The 21,640-nt window shown below is 35.9% G+C and overlaps 1 pseudogene; it reads left to right on the forward strand.

Moving 5' to 3' along the window:
* The window catches only part of LOC140622352 (dnaJ homolog subfamily A member 2 pseudogene), a 68,811-nt pseudogene extending 53,358 nt beyond the window's left edge, over positions 1–15,453 (forward strand).
* Positions 15,454–21,640: the final 6,187 nt, after the last annotated feature.

The following is a 21,640-nucleotide window of genomic DNA, read 5'->3' on the forward strand; positions in this document are numbered from 1 at the left end:
TTTCATGGCTGAGTAATATTCCATGCATATATACTACATTTTCTTTATCCATTCATCTCTTGATACTTGGGCTGCTCCTGTATTTTGGATACACCTGGACTTCTGTAGTTTTATATATTTTCTTACTCTCCATTTTCTGCCTAAGCGATCTTCCAAATTAAATCATTTCTCAAAATATCCCCATGTGGAAAATATTTTTAGCTATCAAAATTCTTTTTTAAAAAAATATTTTATTTAAATGCAATTTGCCAAAATGTAGTATAACACCCAAAGCTCATCCCATCACGTGCCCTCCTTACTGTCCATCACCCAGTTACCCCATCTGCCCACCCTCCCCCCCTTCCACAACCCTTAGTTTGTTTCCCAGAGTTAGGAGTCTCGTGATTGGTCTTCCTCTCTAATTATTTTCCCCACTCTGTTTTTCCCCTATCAAAATCCTAACCATCCTCCAAATTCCAGCCTACGTTTTACTCCCTCTGTGACTCCATGATCTCTGCCCTGCTACTGAGGAATAAAGCTCCCTCCTGAATCACTGGTACCTATTCTTAGCATTTACAGTAGTCTGCCTTGTATGAAATGTATGGGTTCATACATAGCTTTTGTCATTTGCCCTCCTTGCACTTTCCACCAGAGCTCTACATGGCAATTGGTTTAGAAAAGATGCGCCATAGAGGTTTACTGAAGTGAGTTGTTTAATCTTAAACCTCTGGAAACCTGATATTTGAGGAAGATACATACAAATTAGGATGTTCTTATCCCCTGCAGAGACCATAACTGACAGAATCAATTGTTAAAAGATAGCTCTTTACTCTACTGTCTCTCTTACTTTGTGGACTTTAATAGTACAGAGAAACATTGTCTACGTTACATTATCCACCTTTACTGCTGTTTACAGTTGGTGTAGAGAGGAAAGGGCAAGTCAACAATAAGACCATTGATACAAAATGAGGTCTAACCTTGTCATGACCTATTCACTCAGTCATTATTCTGAGTATTCAAGAGTCACCCTGCCCTTCACAAAATGTGTTTATGCAACCTATTGTTTTCATAGTATTTTCATTTGCAATATTTGCTAAGCAGTGCTACTAAATGTTTGCTTTGAAATATATGTGTATGTGCCTGCGAGGGTGTTAATATGATCATTTCTGAGTATTCGTGTAGAAGACCCATAATATTCAGTAGGGCTTTCAGTCTACTTAAGACTGTAAAGATTATGAGACTAGAAATAATTTAGCAATCTACTTCAAAATCTGCCGAGAAAACAGTCCAACTTCTAAGAGAGAGATACAATTCAGTAGTATTAAAAAAAAAAAAAAGATTTTATTTATTTATTCATGAGAGACACACAGAGAGAGAGAGAGACAGAGAGAGACAGAGAGAGAGGCAGAGACACACAGGCAGAGGGAGAAGCAGGTTCCATGCAGGGAGCCCATGTGGGACTCAATCCCGGGACTCCAGGATCACGCCCTGGGCCCAAGGCAGGCACTAAACCGCTGAGCCGCCTAGGGATCCCCCAATTAAGTAGTCTTTAAGACAGATTGACAAATTAGGCCTTCCACACTCTTATCTGTATGGTTTCAGCCTTATTTCTCAGTATTTCCTCATATGAACCCCATATTCCAAGTAAACTTCAATCTTGACCACTAGCTCTCCTGCCTACAAGCCTTTGCACATACTGCTGAGAGTAACTGTCTGCATCTATCAAAGATTTAATATCCTGTGGCCAAGTTCAACCACTACCTTCTGGATGCCCTAACAGTGTTATAATTTTGGTCCTCTCCCTACAGCACTTTAAATCTCCCTTACTGTGGCTCTCATAATAATAGTAAAGTGCTAAGCTATTTAAGTCAATTTATTTAAGCCATTTTTTTCATTTAATATTTGGATTGACCCTAAAAGAAATGCACTAATATTCTGCTTATTTGCAATGAGAAAACTGAGGATTAGAAAGCTAAAATAACTTGCCTAATGACACTCAAGTTGCAATTGGCAGAGGTGGGATCTAACTCTTCCTCTAGAGATCAAATATTAACATTGTTCTCCTAACATCCTTATAGTGAGTACTACTGCTATCAGTATATTTTATCCCAACTACTAGACTCTGTGTTGCTCTGCAGCAGAAACTGCATTTTATTTATTCTTCTTTATATATAAGTAATTTGTATTCTTAACTTATATGTAAATAATATATGTTCTCTGTACTAAATTGTAACTCTATTACAGTTTTTTCTCACCTCTCAAATGTTGCAAGAGGAAATATGGACAAACAAAAAGAAATGTTCATTAATTAAACCATTATATTGTAGACAGAATATACAGTTCCCTATAGTTGTTAAAAGGAAGCCTAGTTATTGTTATTTATTTCCTGTACTAAGTATATATTAGCATAGTTAGAAATTTCATTTTTCAAAAAGATTAAAAAGCAGAAAATAACCTAAGAAACAGCTTCAGAACATGCTAGCTAAATTTTGTTGAAATGTAACTATTCAAATGGGAAAATATGTATACTTACTCTATTATACAAATTTTAAATAACATAATCTGTAGACCATTTTAATTTAAATAATTATGCAAAATAAACATTTTTAAATTGGGAAATTAAAATTATACTAATAGAAGCATATCACCATAAACTTAGATGTTATTTTTTTTTTTACATCATGCACATTGGCATAAATAATTTGAAGAAAGTTTTATCTAGGGATATAAGCAGTAAAATCTGAAAAGAGAGATAAAAAATAAATGCCAATACAAACAGAAAGAAATCAATATCCTAATCTGCAAAGCATCATCTGAATATCCTCATGTTTTATGCAAAAAAATAACATGGCAAACTACATAGATTTTTACCACAAAAGAGGTAATTTATCATTTCTTCAAAAAAGATAAAGAATTTAATAAAACTAAATATTAAAATATATTTGATATGTTACATAACTGACCTTTGAAAAAATTCTCATCTACAAATTTCCAATGAATAAAAAATCTGATTTACATAAAAATGTTTAATTACATCTTGTAAGGCTGAAGGATATGGTCAAAATACCTCAGTGGAGGCTTTGATGAGTTGAAGAGAAGAAGTCAACATGTTGTCAAATATGTAAACATTCAGGATTTTGTCATATGACTTGAATCAAATTAAAATGGACTGTGTAGAAAAGAGATTTCTTAGATGATTTTATCTAAATATCATATTTCTCATCTTAACTTTTATTAGAAGTTTCCCAACTTATGCACAACCAATTCTTTGATCATCATATACTCCAAAGATCATCTTATATTTCAGTCACACAAAAATACTTGAAATTCTCTAAATACGTGTTATTTCATGATTTTATGCTCTTTTACATGCTGATTTTTTTAATTTTTATGGAAGCAAAACTCATTCTCCTCTATTACCCTGTGGAATATTAGTCACCATTTCTTTAAAAGTGTCTCTGATCTATAGATTAAAATCCGTTTGTTTCTGTACTCCATTTCTAGATCTTAATGATAATCATTAAAGTGATTGTTTCCATGTTGATTTCCCAGAAAAGATTGTAAACTCAAGGGCATGCGATGTATTTTGTTCACTTTAAAATAGTCTTTTACATAGAGAAGATATTCATAAATGCATATTGAATAAATGAATCCATTTCAGTTCATCAATAATTGAACAAATAACAGAATGCATTATTTAAAAAGACTGGACATATGTTAATCTGGAAAATGGTAAGAGAAACCAAATAGTTCAGAAAAAAAAATGGGTGTAGTGTAGACATTTAATAATAGAACTGAAAAGACTAACTAATTTCCTTAATATTCTATTCAACCTTGTCGACTGAATTCCTACCATGTGTCATACACTATATTTGTAGGAATTCCCTAGGCCACACGAAAGCATTGTATGGTATAGGGTCAATACATCTTACTGGCTATCTAGTCTAATTATCAACTTGATTAAAAAACAACAACAACAACAAAAATAATTTGAGTAACAGCGCTATACTCTGAAGTTTGTTAAAGGATGATCTCTGTAGAATCTCCATATGCTTCCCAAAAGGAGAACACAATTGAGAAGACCCAGGGCTTTTACAAAATAGCCTTTTAGAAGCAAGCAGAAACTCCTGTCTGTCCAAGTTCTTGCCTGTGGACACTGTAATGAAGACAAAATGAGAGAAATGAAATGAGTGTATGGGTGGAGAGAAGGACTTCTTCATGTTACTTGAGGACGTTTGGTGCATGTTTAGTTATTCCCTTTGCAAAGCTTTAGCTTTAGTATAAGCTTTTTTCCTCTAAGTCAATCTCTGAAGTAACTATTTTATCTATAGATTGTTATTGTCCTTCCCAAGGGTCTGTATTTATGTAAGCTGGGACAAAGCTCTAGTGCATATAGAGATTACTAGGTTTTACCTCTCCTCTTCTGAGGTATCCCAAAGAATAGAGGTTGTCATTTAACTACTTTGAGTGTGTCAAAGCACCTTTTAGAGATGAGTGATATTTGCACACAGCAGATGGTCCATGAATGTTTTACTATATGAAGGATATATAGAGAATAATGTATTATTCCCTGGATTATTCTGAAGGTCACATTATTCTGAAGGGCATATCTAAAAAGATGCTGTTTAGAGCTTCCCTTAAATAAAATGGTTGGATCTGGCATTTTAAGATTTACATTTTAAGACTAATTTTGGAAACAGAGGTTAGTAATACAGTGAATTACATTAATGTCCCCTTTTTGCCAGAACTGCAAGTGATTGGTTAAAACTTTACAAAGAATTTTTCAAATTTCTCATTTTGTTTCTAAATTATTTAAAGTATTAATATTATAGCCAATAAAGTGCTAAAAATCTATATGAGACGTCAACATAGTACCAGATTCCAAGTGAACATAAAATATGTGTATGTGTACATATTGTTACAACTATTCCTAAATGCATTTCTTTTTTTCTTTTTTTTTTTTTTTAAGATTTTATTTGGGATCCCTGGATGGCTCAGTGGTTTAGCGCCTGCCTTCGGCCCAGGGCTGATCCAGGAGACCCGGAATCAAGTCCCACACCAGGCTCCCTGCATGGAGCCTGCTTCTCCCTCTGCCTGTGTCTCTGCCTCTCTCTCTCTCTCCATCTCTCAGGAATAAATAAATAAAATATTTCTTTCTCTCTTTCTTTTCAGATCTTATTTATTCCTCTTTCTTTCCCTCTTTTCAGACTTTATTTATTCCTCTTTCTTTTCAGATTTTATTTATTAATTCCTCTTTATTTCCCTCCTTCTTTTCAAATTTTATTTATTTATTCCTGAGCGACAGAGAGAGAGAGAGAGAGAGAGAGAGAGGCAGAGACATAGGCAGAGGGAGAAGCAGGCTCCATGCAGGGAGCCCGACGTGGGACTCAATCCCAGGTCTCCAGGATCACGCCCTGGGCTGAAGGCAGGCGCTAAACCGCTGAGCCACCCAGGCTTCCCATAAATGCATTTCAAGTAAGGGTTTTTATGTATATAATTACATAAATACATAGGGCTTACAGATAAAGAAGCCAGAAAAGAACGTGATGCCTATAATAGAGAAGCCAGTTAGTATACACAAATTTTCTTTACACATTTTATGGAACTCTAGAAGGCTGTGGTGGAAGGGACTTTTGGCTCTCTTTCCAGGCATCTAATAGTCAAAGGAGACAATGTGAGACCCCAAATGGCAAAGGCCGATTGTCACCCAATTGTCAGGTCCAGCTCTAACAAAATCATTGCTTTGTGTGATATATAAATCTTGCCACTACCTTACCAAATACCTCTCTAGATACAAATAATTTAGCGTCTTTTTATATTTTTTATTTGTATAACGTCTTTCACTTGTTCCCCATAACAGATTTTAAAAATAGCTATAGTAGCCAACACATAGGAGATGGCAGTACTACTTTTCACAGACTTTTTTCACTAATTTGTAAGTATTCAGAGCATACCCTAAGCCATCTAATTCATATAATTTAAAGGTATCTTAATTTATGAGTGTATTCTAATCACCAGATGCTTATGAATATAATTAGGAGTAATGAATAGCTCCATTAGTCTTAATCTTATTGTGAAAGTGTCTTAAAAAGTCACCATTCCTTTGTCATCTGTGCATGTGATCTGAAAGCACTTGATAGATAAACTTTCCTCTTTTCCACACCCGTCTCTAACTTTTCTATCCTATCAAATGTCAGAAGAGATTGTGAAAGCAAGTGTTTTGTCTGTTACCTTGAAGTCAAGCTGTTAACAGTTCTGTGTGCCTCTTCCCTCAGCTGTGTGCTATCCTGAGGCAGTCTGAGAAACAGAAGTAACAAATAAACAGGGAGGAGAGTTATGTACCATCATTAGAATTTTCACATATGTTTCAGTCCTACAGTGACAATGCTTGGAAAAGCAAGACAGTTCCAAAAGTAGCAGGAGGCTGCAGAACATGCATTTGTTTCCCCAAAATATATGGACTAAAATTTTACAGGAACCTGCTAGATATTTGTGGGGAGACTTTCCAGTCAATAATGAATGCCTATGACCGAAGATCAAATCTGGGGCTTGAAGAGCCACATAAAATGTTTTACTACAAATAAAAATTCCTGTTGCTGGAATGAATAAACTCTATTTATTTATACCTTGGCCACGAACATTTGAAAGCTGCAGATTCAGCAGTGGCATATGGTGCCTCCAAAAGGCCTAAAAACCTATTTTTTTTTCCTAACAGAGATGTTCCGTGGCTTTTTCTCACTGTTCATGTTACTAGAGGCTGCTGTGATAAAACTATTTTTATAGAATCTCAAAATAAAAATCTGATACAATACTATGTTGTTTAGGAGTTTCTATAATACTATAATACTTCTAGAAATGCGATTCAAATGAAAAAGTACATGGTTTAATATATGCCTCCATCCTTCAATATCAAATAATTTCGAATTCCAGACTTCTTTGCTGGAGTTTGAAACTTCTACTTCCTGCCCTAGTTCCTCTCTGTAACTACATCTTAGGAACAGTCATTTTGAGGTAGCTATGCCACTGAGATCTCAGATTATCAGAAGGTCAAATCTGGACTGCTATTAATCTTCCTTTCTGGGTGACAGCATTCCTCCTGGCACTCTCTGAGTCTTACAGAAGCATTCTACTTCAATCCCCCAAAGGGAATTTCAACTTTAAAAATATATCTTTTTAGTATAATGGAAGAATGCACTGTAATTTAGGGTGAAGAAGTGCAAGCCATTTCCTATATGAGGTCACTTCAAATGGGAATCATCGTGAAAGTATAAAGTCTTTTTTTTCAGCTCAGAGAAACATCTTTATTTTTATAGTTACAGTATTAAAATATACCCAATTTCATTTTTTGCCCATTTGACAAATTTTAGTATGAAAAGCAGCAAGTCATCCTGAAATCACAGAATACATACATTGGATAGGACAGTGTTCCACCTGCAAGTGGTTAGTCTCCCTGTTTTTTGTCTCCCTGTATTTTTGCTATTTAGTTGCTCATTTTAGTTTAAAATGATTTTCACAGAATCATGACATGTTTGACGGGAAAAAAATATTGAGAGCATCATGCTGCCAGTGAGGAGAGGAGACATAGATACTTAGAGAGTTTTGGAGATTTGGCCAACGGCAGACAGGGAAGTGGGCAGAGCTTGCTTCTGAGTGTCACTGTTTTCTCTCATTGAAGGGTATACATATACACCTGTAAGCATAATACCTTCCAGACTTTAAAAAACAATAAAACTGTTACACAAATAACAAAGGTATCAAATCATCCTTGTCATTTGATATCAATATTATGCAATTTTCATAAATTTTATACTTACATCCTTAGTAGTTTTTAAACCTCTCAGCGTTCTATGCTCTGTGTCATTCTTGAATTTCAAAAAGTGGTGCTTTTTTTTAGATTTTGGTATCTTGAGCAAATGAATCAATGTTTTTCATTGGCTTTCTTTTATTAAGGGATGAGCAGAGATATTTAGTGGTGTAACACTCTGTTAGGAATTATATGTGTTTCAAACCTCGTTCACCCATTTCTAACAGTTTCCAAATAAAACACAGCACACTATAAGAAGTAATAACCTAGGAGGAATTTTATTATTTCTTTCATTATTATTATTCATTATTTTAATTAATATGTGGAACCTTCATTATCCCTTGTTGACATTATTTTTAGAATGGCAATAATGGTACCACATTCCTTACCAAATTTTTGAAGATTAAAGGAGTTCGTGAATTTAAAAATACCTGGAAATTGTGAATACATCTATATTCCTAAAACCAGTATTCTGAAGTTTGAATTAAGAATTCCACATTATTGTGACACCTGGGTGGCCCAGTAGTTGAGCATCTTGCCTTTGGCTCAGGTCATGATCTCAGGGTCCTGCGCTGGGGTCCCTGCTCAGTGGGGAGTCTTCTGTCTCCCTCTCCCTCTGCCCCTCCCTCCACTCACACATACTCTCTCTCTCTTTCAAATAAACAAATCTTAAAAAAATAAAGAAGAGTAAAGAGTTAAATAAATGATTATACCAGAAGAGTACTACAAAAATAATGTCTTATAATCATTTGAATAAAACAATGTGACTATAGTGTAGGCTTCATAGAGAAAGTTCCGTAGATGGAACATTCCAATAATAATCATAATAGTCAATATTTACTCAACACTTTTTATATGCCAGAAATAATACTAAGCTTTTAGCAACTATGATTTCCCGATAATAATAATGATTCCCATTTTGTAAAAGGGGAAATTAAAGACTATGTAATTAGGCTCATGCAACTTATTCCAGGTCATACAACTGGCATGTGACAGAGGTAAGATTGAAATGAGCACAGCCTTATTTTATTTTATTTTATTTTATTTTATTTTATTTTATTTTATTTTATTTTACTTATTTTATTTTATTATTTTTCAGCCTTATTTTAAAACCTGCACATACAACTATGTTTAGTGAAAAAGACTGACTGAAGCTAGTCTGTAGAAAGTGTTCACTGAATCTTATGTCAGGAAATTTGAAATGTATGCTGTAGTCAAAGGACTATAATATCATCTGTTATGTGATCAAGTTAAGGTTCACATTTTGGAGATCTGAGATTGCCTCATCAAATACCATCTATTTCAACTCAGAATTTAAAAGCAAGAAAGATTGCCAAAGATAAAATCTGGAACATACACATTCAACTAAATACTTTTTTTCAAAATGAATACAGATTCATTTTGTAGTAATGTTTCCTAATGATGCTTTTCACAAAATAAGGTGACCTCACTTCCATCTTACTTTTTCCAAATTTTAATCAAAGCGCTTAACTCAGATAATTTTAAAGATCAAATATTACAAAAGGGCCATAGAAAAGCAATAATTCACTGTCCTATCATGTATTTCCACCAGTCTTACGCCTCAGAGGCAACCAATGAGTCTAAAAGATAGTTTCATTTTACAACTTCTTGGTTTGTGTATTTAGGCCTTGTCTCTTAATTGAGCACTAAGTGGCAAGAATCTACTTTATTTGTGCTACCACCCTATCTCTTTAAATCCAGTCGTTACATCACTCTTCTAAATTTCTTTTCACTTCAGCATTTAGGTAACATACCTAAAGCTGATTTTTTTCATTTCATCATCTGCAGATTCTCCATTTTTCTCCTCATCCATAAACACTCAAATGGTTCTCCATTGAGTTAGCAACTCCAGTAGCATTCTCCAAGGTCTGCCTGGTATATATTTACTTTCATTTTTTTAGAATGGTTAATATTTATATTCTATTTTGAAACCAAAGTTAATTTCAAGATCTAACTATAGTTTGATTCTAAAAATTGGCAAACAAATTACATCATTTACATCTTACAGTAATATAAATATTCTTCACTAAAAATTAAGATGTATGCTAGGGTTTTCTTTCTTTTCTTTGAGTCCAAACTCACAATTCCTATACTTTTTAGTTCTTACCACCAAATTCCATCTGATTTTTTTGATTTGTACTGTGATGGTTCCCTTCAACTCATTTGTAAGTTTCCCCAGGCTAGCTGTAGGGTGTCCTAATTGATTACAAAGAAAGAAATAGCTTACTCTTTCAAGACTTTTAGTTAAAACACCTTCTTTCCTTACCACATTACCACCTTTGTCTGGTTCATTGGTTCTGAGTCCAGAGCCTCACTAACATTCAATGGACCAGACTGATTCCCTTTCTCAGTTTTCGGTTCACCTTGGCATAGTCTGTCTTTCACCTTTTTCTAGTACTTGTCAATCAACAGTCTTTCTTCTTTATTTTGACTACTAAAATAGGTACTGAAGTCTCCTGCTTACCATTTCACTATTGTCATTTACTTTTTAATTTTTTTTAAAATTTTAAAACAAGAGGAATAACATGTGTACTCAGTTCTCCATAATAAATCAGAAGTTGTGTTAATTTTTTTTAAACTGAAAACATCTCCCCAGTTTCTGCTCTTCTCAGCCACAGCTTCCCTATTTTTTGCTTATTCTATAGTTGAATTTTCCTGGGGATGATTAATACATAGGACGTCAAGATTAATTCAAATAGTATTGCTATAACAAAGAAGAAAAACAAGAAACACAGTTTTCCAGTTCTTTTTAATAAGAAACAGTACTCTACTTTCCCTCATCTTCTTTCCTTTCTCCACAACCTATCAGAGGAAGAGTCACCTGGGGAATAAAGGCTTACACTTTGTCCTCCTTTTAAATAGACTTTACTTTTTTTTAAATCTTTTTTTTTAAGATTTTATTTATTTATTCATGAGAGACACAGAGAGAGAGGCAGAGACACAAGCAGAGGGAGAAGTAGGCTCCCTGCAGGGAGCCTGACATGGGACTCCATCCTGGGACTCCAGGTTCCCACCCTGGGCTGAAGGCAGTGCTAGACCTCTGAGCCACTCAGGGATTCCCTAATTAGACTTTACTTTTTAGAACAGTTTTAGATCAATGGCAAAATTGAGCAAAAAAGTACAGAAAATACTCATATAGTCTCTACCCCTACACATGCACAGCCTTCCCAACTATCAACATCCCACACTAGAGTCACATCAGTGAACCCACACTAACACATCATAATGTAAAAGTCCACAGTTTGTACTACAGTTCACTCTTGATGTCATCCATTATATGATTTGGACAAATGTAAAATGACATGTATCCATCATTATAGTATCATATGGAGAGTAGTTTCACTACCCTGAATTTTTTTTAAAAATATTTTATTTATTTATTCATGAGAGACAGAGAGAGAGAGAGAGAGAGAGAGAGAGGCACAGGCACAGGCAGAGGGAGAAGCAGGCTCCATGCAGGGAGCCCAACGTGGGACTCGAGCCCGGGTTTCCAGGATCAGGTCTTGGGCCAAAGACGGCGCTAAACCACTGAGCCACCCAGGCTGCCCTCACTACCCTGAAATTAATTTGTGATCTGCCTATTCATCCCTGCACCACCCCCACTCTTAGCAGCTACTGATTTTTTTTTTAAGATTGTATTTATTTATTCATGAGAGACAGAGAGAGAAGCCCCGTGGGAAGCCTGATGCAGGACTCGATCCCAGGACCTCAGGATCAGGCCCTGAGCAGAAGGCTGACGCTCAACTGCAGAGCCACCCAGGCGTCCCTCTACTGATCTTTTGGCTGTCTCCATTTTGCCTTGTCCTGAATGTCATATTGTTGAAATCATACCCTATGTGGCCTTTTTAGATTGCCTTCTTTACTTAGAAATATGCATTTAAGGTTCTTCCATGACTTTTTATGACTTGATAGCTCATTTGTTTTTAATGCTGTGTAATACTCCAGGGTCTAGATATACCACTGTTTGTTTACTCATTCCTCTGCTGAAAGACATTTTGATTTCTTCCAAATGTTGGAAGTTGTGAATAAGGCTGCTATCAACATCTGTGTAAAGGTTTGTGATTTCTGTGATTTTTTTTACATAAATCAGTCAATATATGAATATTTATTTATGATGGAAAAAGTATTCAGACTCTGAAAATACAAACCACTAATGCTGAGATATTTTTCATTGGAAAGCAGAGGTTTAGAATGTTCTACATATGCAAATATGGATATTTTCAATCTCCAAATTTTCTCATGACCTCCCTCAGCCAAGAAGTGAAATTTTTACAATTTCCCCAATATCTGGCAAATGGAATATCTGGCAAATGAGTTCAAAGTGGCATGTATAAACCCCATCAACACCACTGGAAAATAGTCAAAGTACTTGTCTTCTGTGAAAAAGAACAGACTCATTCATTCCAGTAGGATAAAAAATTTATATATTTTTTTAATTTTTTTAATTTATTTATGATAGTCACAGAGAGAGAGAGAGAGAGAGGCAGAGACACAGGCAGAGGGAGAAGCAGGCTCCATGCACCGGGAGCCTGATGTGGGATTCGATCCCGGGTCTCCAGGATTGCGCCCTGGGCCAAAGGCAGGCGCCAAACCGCTGCGCCACCCAGGGATCCCGAAAATTTATATTTTAAACTAATATATTATAATACTTGAATGGGAAACTCAAAGCTAGGTTAGCTCTTTCAAGGTCTCCTTGTGTACACTGTTAGCTATTCAGCCATTTGATCAATGCTTCAGCTACAGACTGACAATTGCATTTAATGTTTTCATCCATCAGACTTGGTCCATTTCCTTAGGGTTTGAGACCCTCACATACAATCACTTAACCAATCACCCAATTGTGTGTCTGAAAAAAATTATTTACTTTTATTTTTCTGCTATTGCATGTAGAATATATGTGACTTTTTATTTTTGCTTGTATAGAATAAACTTAAGAGGTAATTGAGTCTAAAATCTAGCATGAGTCTAGCATCCTTAAATTCCTCAAAATAATGGCATGGTGTTCTTCCCTTGTCCTGTGGGAATGTTTGTAACTCTTAACTGGTTATGTCAGTTCACCTCTCTCCCTGTCAGTCTTCTGGCATAACTTGGTCTTGGAAACACCTTTTAAGATCCCTTAGAGTTTTAATATACAAGACTCATTATAGTTGTCAACTTCTTTCCAATGAGTGGCACCATGGTATTTTACCACTGTGAAGTTTTAGGATACAACCAACTATTTGTCTATACATTAACTAAAAATATTTGTAAAATAAAAGAACAAATAATTTGTCTCCGTAGCTCTTTCAAACATGGAATTTCTAGATCCATAATCTAATATCTAATTTTGCTTCTTTGTTGACCAATAATTACCAAGTGCTATTCAGAGTTCTATTCAATAACTCTAGATTCTTTGCATGGCTAATCTAAAAGAGCTGTTTTGATATTGTGAAATGAAAAGAGAAAGATAACCTCAGGCTTCAGTTTCTTTTGATCACACTTAGCCTCTCTGAAAATATTGATTCAGGCTGGGAGACCCTGTGATTACAGAGGTTCCTTTCAGCTCAAGAATAATTTATGTTCCAATTCAGACAGTGAATTTCTGGGCCAAATCAAACCATGCTTCCCTGAATGGAATTCTCCTCCTCCTTAGTACTTTTGAAAAAGTCTTCTAAGTCTCTCTACAGATGAGTGCAGATAATTCTATGATACCAACAGATTGAAGTGTTCATATCTGTTCAAAGAAACATGAAAAGTCCCCCAAATAGGCTATTTCTACCCAGGAACAATTGAGGACCTAAACTGATTCCTCTTGTGAGGCTAAATGGCACATTTTATAAGCATAAACAGGATTTTTAAAGGTTAGTGCGTTGGATATCTTTTTCCTCCAGTCATACCATTTTCCTATTCTACAAAAGTGATTTCTCCTTTAAGATTATTTGTTGTAAAAAAAAAAAGATTATTTGGTGTAAAACACATGTGTATGAGAGTGACTATCAAATGGAGAGGCAATTTTTACCTTCAGTGTTTTGATATCATTTTTCTTTGCTGGTTTTAAAATGCATTGCAAGTCATTTATAACTAATGATAAAGTATATATTTAAAAAATACCTTTAAAGGTTCAAATTATTCTAATAATAATTTCATTCTACTTGCATTCCAATCTGCTTTACTTGAGTGAAAGACAAAGAAGCCAAATACAAGTAACTCCACCCTATCTATAGAATTGGTGGAATTGAGTATGTTCTACAATCTATGCTATAGTCTATAGTGCATACACTACATGGACTGCAATCCATGTACTTTATTTATACCTTATTTTCCTTTAAAACCTTGCTTTATTTCATCAACCTGTGTGTATACTCATGGTAATACACTTCCCATGTGCATGCCAACTGTCAGATTTTCTCTTTGCCTCTCTTCAATTAAAAATATCTTTCTCAGAAAAATTAGTCTCATCTTTGCCCTCTCAAATGGATCCTTCTCACAGGTATTGAAACACGATTGTTTGAAACTTCTATTAAAAGAAAAAAATAGTCCCAGCAACAGCAACAAAAAGATCTCCCCTTGAATCCACATCTTTTCTCTCCCTTCTCTTTCTGCTCTATGTCTTCAAAGCCATTCTTGAAAGACTTTAATTCATACTATACTGGTCATTTCTTCACCTCCTACTGTTTACTGTTGAAAACATTCCAACCTGGCTTCCATTACTTTTTTGAAAGAGCTTTCCCTCAGGTTACCAAGGAGCTTTAAATCATCAAACAAAACGGACCGCTGTAAAAAATGTGAAGGGAAGACAGTGATTAAAGAAGTCAAGATTCTTGAAGTCCACGTAGACAAAGGCATGAAACATGGACAGAGAATTACATTCACTGGGGAAGCAGATCAAGCCCCAGGAGTGGAACCAGGAGATATTGTTCTTTTGCTACAAGAGAAGGAACATGAGGTGTTCCAGAGAGATGGGAACGATTTGCACATGACATACAAGATAGGACTTGTTGAAGCTCTATGTGGATTTCAGTTCACATTTAAGCACCTTGATGGACGTCAGATTGTGGTGAAATACCCGCCCCCCAGGAAAAGTAATTGAACCAGGATGTGTCTGTGTAGTTCGAGGTGAAGGAATGCCACAGTATCGTAATCCCTTTGAAAAAGGTGATCTTTACGTAAAGTTTGATGTGCAGTTTCCTGAAAACAACTGGATCAACGCAGACAAGCTTTCTGAACTAGAAGATCTTCTGCCATCTAGACCAGAAGTTCCAAACATAATTGGAGACACAGAAAAGATAGAGCTTCAAGAATTTGATAGCACTCGGGAGGTGGTCAGAGGCGTGAAGCCTATAATGATAGTTCTGATGAAGAAAGCAGCAGCCATCATGGACCAGGAGTGCAATGTGCCCATCAGTAAACTCTGCAAACAAATTGCACAGGTGGATTTTCTTTTCCACATTTGCCCGGTTTGCTTTCAGCGATCCAGCTGGAGTGTCTGGTCAATCCAGAAGAATTGATGGACATTTGTTGGTCTATGTGTAACTTTTAAAAATGGTATAGTATCTACAGAGTGTATAATTTAAACTAACCACAAAGCTTTACATGTTCATTTTGACTGTTCTGTAGCAGAATAAAGCACTTGAAAGGAAACAAGACTCCCTTTCACACATGGGTTATAAGTTTCAGTCCTGGTATCTGTGCTTGATTTTTATCAGTTTTGTGTAAATTTTATGTTTCATATTTTAAATCCAAATCCCACATTGTAAAGTTTGAGTACAATTTGTCCTGAAGCTTTGTGTTTGGCTGCACCTGCATAAGCTGCTACAAATAGAATAAAGAATTTCATAGCCTGTAAAAAAAAAATGGACACTGTTCAGGCCATATATAATGTGAAATTTGGCAGCATTTGGTACAGTTCGCTGCTCCCTCATTCTAGAAACTCTTGTTTCCTTGGCTTCCATGACCCAGCACACTCCTGAGTTAGATTAACCCCTTTGCTTTTTTGGTTATCTGCTCAACTTGTCCATTAAATATTTGGAATTCTTCAAGCTTTATTCATAAATTATTTTTCCTTCTCATACTAAACATTTTGCCTTGGAAATTTCATTTGGCTATCACATAGTGCAGATGACTTTCAAATTGAAGTCTCCATCCTAGACTTTTTATGTATTTGTCGCCTCCACTTGGATATCTCCAAAACCAAAATTATACTCTTGCCTCCATTCTATACCCACCTGATCATATTCTCTCCCCTACCTCCGTGGGAGACCCCACCATTTATCCAGCCATGTAAACTGTTTCTTGACATTGTCTACTCCTCAACCATCACACTCTATTTCCAGTTTATTATTAACTACTGTCTTGTATATCTTGTAAGTCTCTTAAATCTATCCTTCATTTTCTACTTCTAAGGTCACTGTTCTAGCCTAAGTAAGCAATTCAAATCTCTGCAAAACTCTTCTGTTTTCTCCATTATCAACTCTGGTCCTCATCTATCAATTCTTCTCACAATGGGCTTCTCACAAAATTGAATTGTCAATTTTGAATCACAAATTTTATCACTTTACTCATATTCTTAAAAGAAATTAAGTACTTTTCTATTGTGTTCAGGATAAAGGACACATCTTACTGGGTCAAAAGATGCATGGTCTGATCCTCGCCTACATTTTCAGTTTCGGCCTCTTTTACCCCTTCTACCAGTCACAGCACAAGCAACACACATATGTTTCTCTTTCAAGAATGACCATTTCTTTGTTTTCCCATGTAGACTACACAATCAACTCTCAGTTTATTGTGATGATCCCCACTGTGTTTTGTACAAATGACAGAATTACTTTTGTCTTCACCTGTTGAGATTAGTCACCTGGTTATTTAACTATTTCTTTCAGATCTTTATACAGTATTCTATGTAGTTTCCTGGACTTTTGCCTTTGTGCACTACATTTAAATCCAGTCGGGTGCCGGGGTGGCTCAGTCAAAGTGTCTGCCTTTGGCTCAGGTCAGGATTCCAGGGTCCTGGGATGGAGCCCCACGTCAGGCTCCCTGCTCTGTGGGGAGTATGCTTCTCTCTGCCCCTCTGCCCTTTTCCCTCTGCTTCTCTCTCCACTCATTCTCTCTCTCTCTCTCTGTCTCTTTAAAATAAATAAATAAAATCTTAAAAAAATGTAAACCTATTCATGTTACAGACATTTATTAAGCATTAATCAGAAAATTTTTGAGGTTACAACATCAGAAAGAGGAAGTCAGGTGGTAGGGAAAGTCTCGGAAACTGATTCTGCTAATGAGCTGGTGATGGAGAATACCCGTAATGTGTCACCAGCCATTCACATGTGTCTGTATTGCGTGGTCCGACCAGTCATGTTCCAGTCACGGACTATTCAGAAAGACTCTCATATTGCTTACTCTATGTTTTCATCAGACGTCACCTTTGTAAATTAACATAATATCTTTAAATACTTGAAAAGTGTCACTTTTGGAGAATGTGACTGAAGAAGCGTTTGTTTCTTCCATACTAGTCCCGTGCCAATCTTAGCACCAACTTAAAGCATAAACAAAATAGAACACCAGCTCTAAAGTATTTGTCATCTATACCAAAATCATTTTGTGACCATTATAAAATCGATTACACTTAAGAAATATATTTTAAATGTTCTGCTCTTCTATTAATTTAGTGACACCACCATATTCCAAGCCTTCACTGAATCTCAACAGCATTTATCTCTGATCCATTCTCTTGGCTTATAGCCTCTCTCTCCCTCAATATATTTTGCACACTAGTGCTGTCACCATCACCTCACTCTTTTACTAATAAAAAAAGAAAAATGTTTATCATCATTCCTCTAGTGTACTAGGTCTTTTCACAAATTGCTGTCTCTAAACACAGTGTTCCATCTGTATGAATATGCTTTCTCTCCCCTTTCTTCTTCTTGTCAAACTTCTATGCACTCTTCAAGATCAAGCACAAGTGTCCCCATTTATGGGATGCCTTTCCTATTTCCCCCAGGCAGAGTTAGTCATTCCTTCATGAATTTTCCCAGAACATACTGCTATTTCTTGGGCATAATATTATTGTTTAGTTTTTAGTGCTTTTTTCACTAGGCTATAAGCTCTTTAAGTAAAAAAATTAAAAAAAAATTTTAAAAAAAGTGTACCTTATTCACCATGCACACAAAACCCATTGTCTCACACACAGTACATACTCTCTTTGTATATATTCAGGATAATGTATAATAAAATTATTTAAAATATGACATATTGGGTGGATCCCTGGGTGGCTCAGCAGTTTAATGCCTACCTTCGGCCCAGGACATAATCTCGGAAACCCGGGATGGAGTCCTGCATCGGGCTCCTTGCATGGAACCTGCTTCTCCCTCTGCCTTTTGTCTCTGCCTCTCTCTCTCTCTCTCTCTCTCTCTGTCTCTCATAAATAAATAAATAAATAAATAAATAAATAAATAAATAAATATAAAATATGACCTTAAAAATCTTACCTAACTTTCCCACAGGAGAGAATGATTTTCTAAAACAGAAAATTAACTCTCTGAAGAAAGTCCATGGTATTTTGATAGGGATTGCATTAAACGTGTATATTGCCCTGGGTAACATTGACATTTTCACAATATTACTTCTGCCAATCCATGAGCATGGAATATTTTTCCATCTCTTTGTGTCTTCCTCAATTTCTTTCAGAAGTGTTCTATAGTTTTGAGGGTATAGATCCTTTACCTCTTTGGTTAGGTTTATTCCTAGGTATCTTATGCTTTTGGGTGCAATTGTAAATGGGATTGACTCCTTAATTTCTCTTTCTTCAGTCTCATTGTTAGTGTATAGAAATGCCACTGACTTCTGGGCATTGATTTTGTATCCTGCCACGCTACCGAATTGCTGTATGAGTTCTAGCAATCTTGGGGTGGAGACTTTTGGGTTTTCTATGTAGAGTATCATGTCATCGGCGAAGAGGGAGAGTTTGACTTCTTCTTTGCCAATTTGAATGCCTTTAATGTCTTTTTGTTGTCTGATTGCTGAGGCTAGGACTTCCAGTACTATGTTGAACTTTATGGGCAACTAATATTCGATAAAGGAGGAAAGACTATCCATTGGAAGAAAGACAGTCTCTTCAATAAATGGTGCTGGGAAAATTGGACATCCACATGCAGAAGAATGAAACTAGACCACTCTCTTTCACCATACACAAAGATAAACTCAAAATGGATGAAAGATCTAAATGTGAGACAAGATTCCATCAAAATCCTGGAGAAGAACACAGGCAACACCCTTTTTGAACTCGGCCATAGTAACTTCTTGCAGGATACATCCACGAAGGCAAAAGAAACAAAAGCAAAAATGAACTATTGGGACTTCATCAAGATAAGAAGCTTTTGCACAGCAAAGGATACAGTCAACAAAACTCAAAGACAACCTACAGAATGGGAGAAGATATTTGCAAATGACATATCAGACAAAGGGCTAGTTTCCAAGATCTGTAAAGAACTTATTAAACCCACACCAAAGAAACAAACAATCCAATCATGAAATGGGCAAAAGACATGAAGAGAAATCTCACAGAGGAAGACATAGACATGGCCAACATGCATATGAGAAAATGCTCTGCATCACTTGCCATCAGGGAAATACAAATCAAAACTACAATGAGATACCACCTCACACCAGTGAGAATGGGGAAAATTAACAAGGCAGGAAACAACAAATGTTGGAGAGCATGCGGAGAAAAGGGAACCCTCTTACACTATTGGTGGGAATGTGAACTGGTGCAGCCACTCTGGAAAACTGTGTGGAGGTTCCTCAAAGAGTTAAAAATATACCTGCCCTACGACCCAGCAATTGCACTGTTGGGGATTTACCCCAAAGATACAAATGCAATGAAATGCCGGGACACCTGCACCCCGATGTTTATAGCAGCAATGGCCACGATAGCCAAACTGTGGAAGGAGCCTCGGTGTCCAACGAAAGATGAATGGATAAAGAAGATGTGGTTTATGTATACAATGGAATATTACTCAGCTATTAGAAATGACAAATACCCACCATTTGCTTCAACGTGGATGGAACTGGAGGGTATTATGCTGAGTGAAGTAAGTCAGTCGGAGAAGGACAAACATTATATGTTCTCATTCATTTGGGGAATATAAATAATAGTGAAGGGGAATATAAGGGAAGGGAGAAGAAATGTGTGGGAAATATCAGAAAGGGAGACAGAACGTAAAGACTCCTAACTCTGGGAAACGAACTAGGGGTGGTAGAAGGGGAGGAGGGCAGGGGGTGGGAGTGAATGGGTGACGGGCACTGGGGGTTATTCTGTATGTTAGTAAATTGAACACCAATAAAAAATAAATTAAAAAAAGTAAAAAAAATAAAACAGAAAATTAAACAATAACAAAACACTCAGAATAAAAAGTGCAAAGTATCCATCTGCAGAGAACAATACCAATGTTCATTATTCATAAACAACTGAAAAGGCAGGTTTGCACGCAGACACACCTTGGGAAAATGTGACTGTTTGGAGAGACACCTACCAAAATGCCTTGGCCAGCTTTTCCTTTTGGGAAGATGAAATGTAAATTTCTTCAACTGACCATATTCAGACACTCATTTGAGCCCTGAATAACAGAGCCAATGAATACTTTAATTTTTCTGCCTATTTCCTTATAGAAAATTCAGTTTCCTTTTTAAATATGAACAGCCAATTTAATTTGCTAGTGTTAGATCTTTTCTACTATGAAGGAAAAAGAGAGCAAATGTAACATAACTCACAGTGAGTAAAACTATACGCATGCTGAAATAAATGTACTTAGTAAAAAGGGAATATAAATGTATAAAATGGTATATCATATACATTGATTTCATATTATGATTTCCTTTTATGTAGGTAAAGAAAGGGGGTTAGAAATGGTTTGTCGAAAACTTCCCTATTATTCAAGGTTAGAAACTGGTTTTCTCAAGGTTTAGCTCAGCGCTTCTCCTCCAGATGTTTATTGTTTTTCCTCAAAACATGGAATACTGATATTGTAGTGACTAGAGTTAAATATCATTTCTAGCTGATCGTTTTTTAAAATATAGAAAGAAAATATTAATACCATACTTCTTACTTCTTATAAGCTATAATTTTTAATTTTTCATAAACTAGGAGCTTAATTTGTGGCTATAAAACACTTAAAAAAAGGAAGAGATGCAGTTTAATAAGAACACTATGGAAATGTCCCCCCAATTTTCCCATTAAAGTATATAGGCTTTGTTTTTTTGATACCATACATAAGAATTGTTCTTGATCCTAACTATCCTCATCAACTTAAGCTCAATATAACATATAAAAGAGCATTTTTCATTAATTGTATTTCTGAGGGTCATTCCATTAAGAGGAATAAGTAGCTTAACTCTTTGAGGAGTACTCGTTTGAGGCATTATACAAGCTTTGGTTCCAAAACAAAGTTTAGTATTATTTCTGGGAAAAATCAGAATAACAATTCTGAACTTGGGGACAAATATGAAGAAAGCATAGATATGAGCTGCTTATTCTTTAATTTCACTGCCTTTGATGTTTTTCTTTTTCTTTTTTTTTTAAGATTTTATTTATTTATTCATGAGAGACACAGAGAAAGAAAGAGGTAGAGACACAGGCCAGAGGGAGAAGCAGGCTCTATGCAGGGAGCCTGATGTGGGACTCGATCTTAGGTCTCTATCCCGGGTCTCCAGGGTCACACCCCGGGCTGAAGGTGGAGCTAAACGTCTGGGCCACAGGGGCTGTCCCTAATGTTACTTTTATTTTATTTTATTTTATTAAAGAATTAATTGATTTATTCATAGACACACACAGAGAGAGAGAGAGAGAGAGGCAGAGACACAGGCAGC

This window comes from Canis lupus, chromosome 31 (assembly GCF_048164855.1).
Source record: "Canis lupus baileyi chromosome 31, mCanLup2.hap1, whole genome shotgun sequence".
NCBI classification, from domain to species: domain Eukaryota; kingdom Metazoa; phylum Chordata; class Mammalia; order Carnivora; family Canidae; genus Canis; species Canis lupus.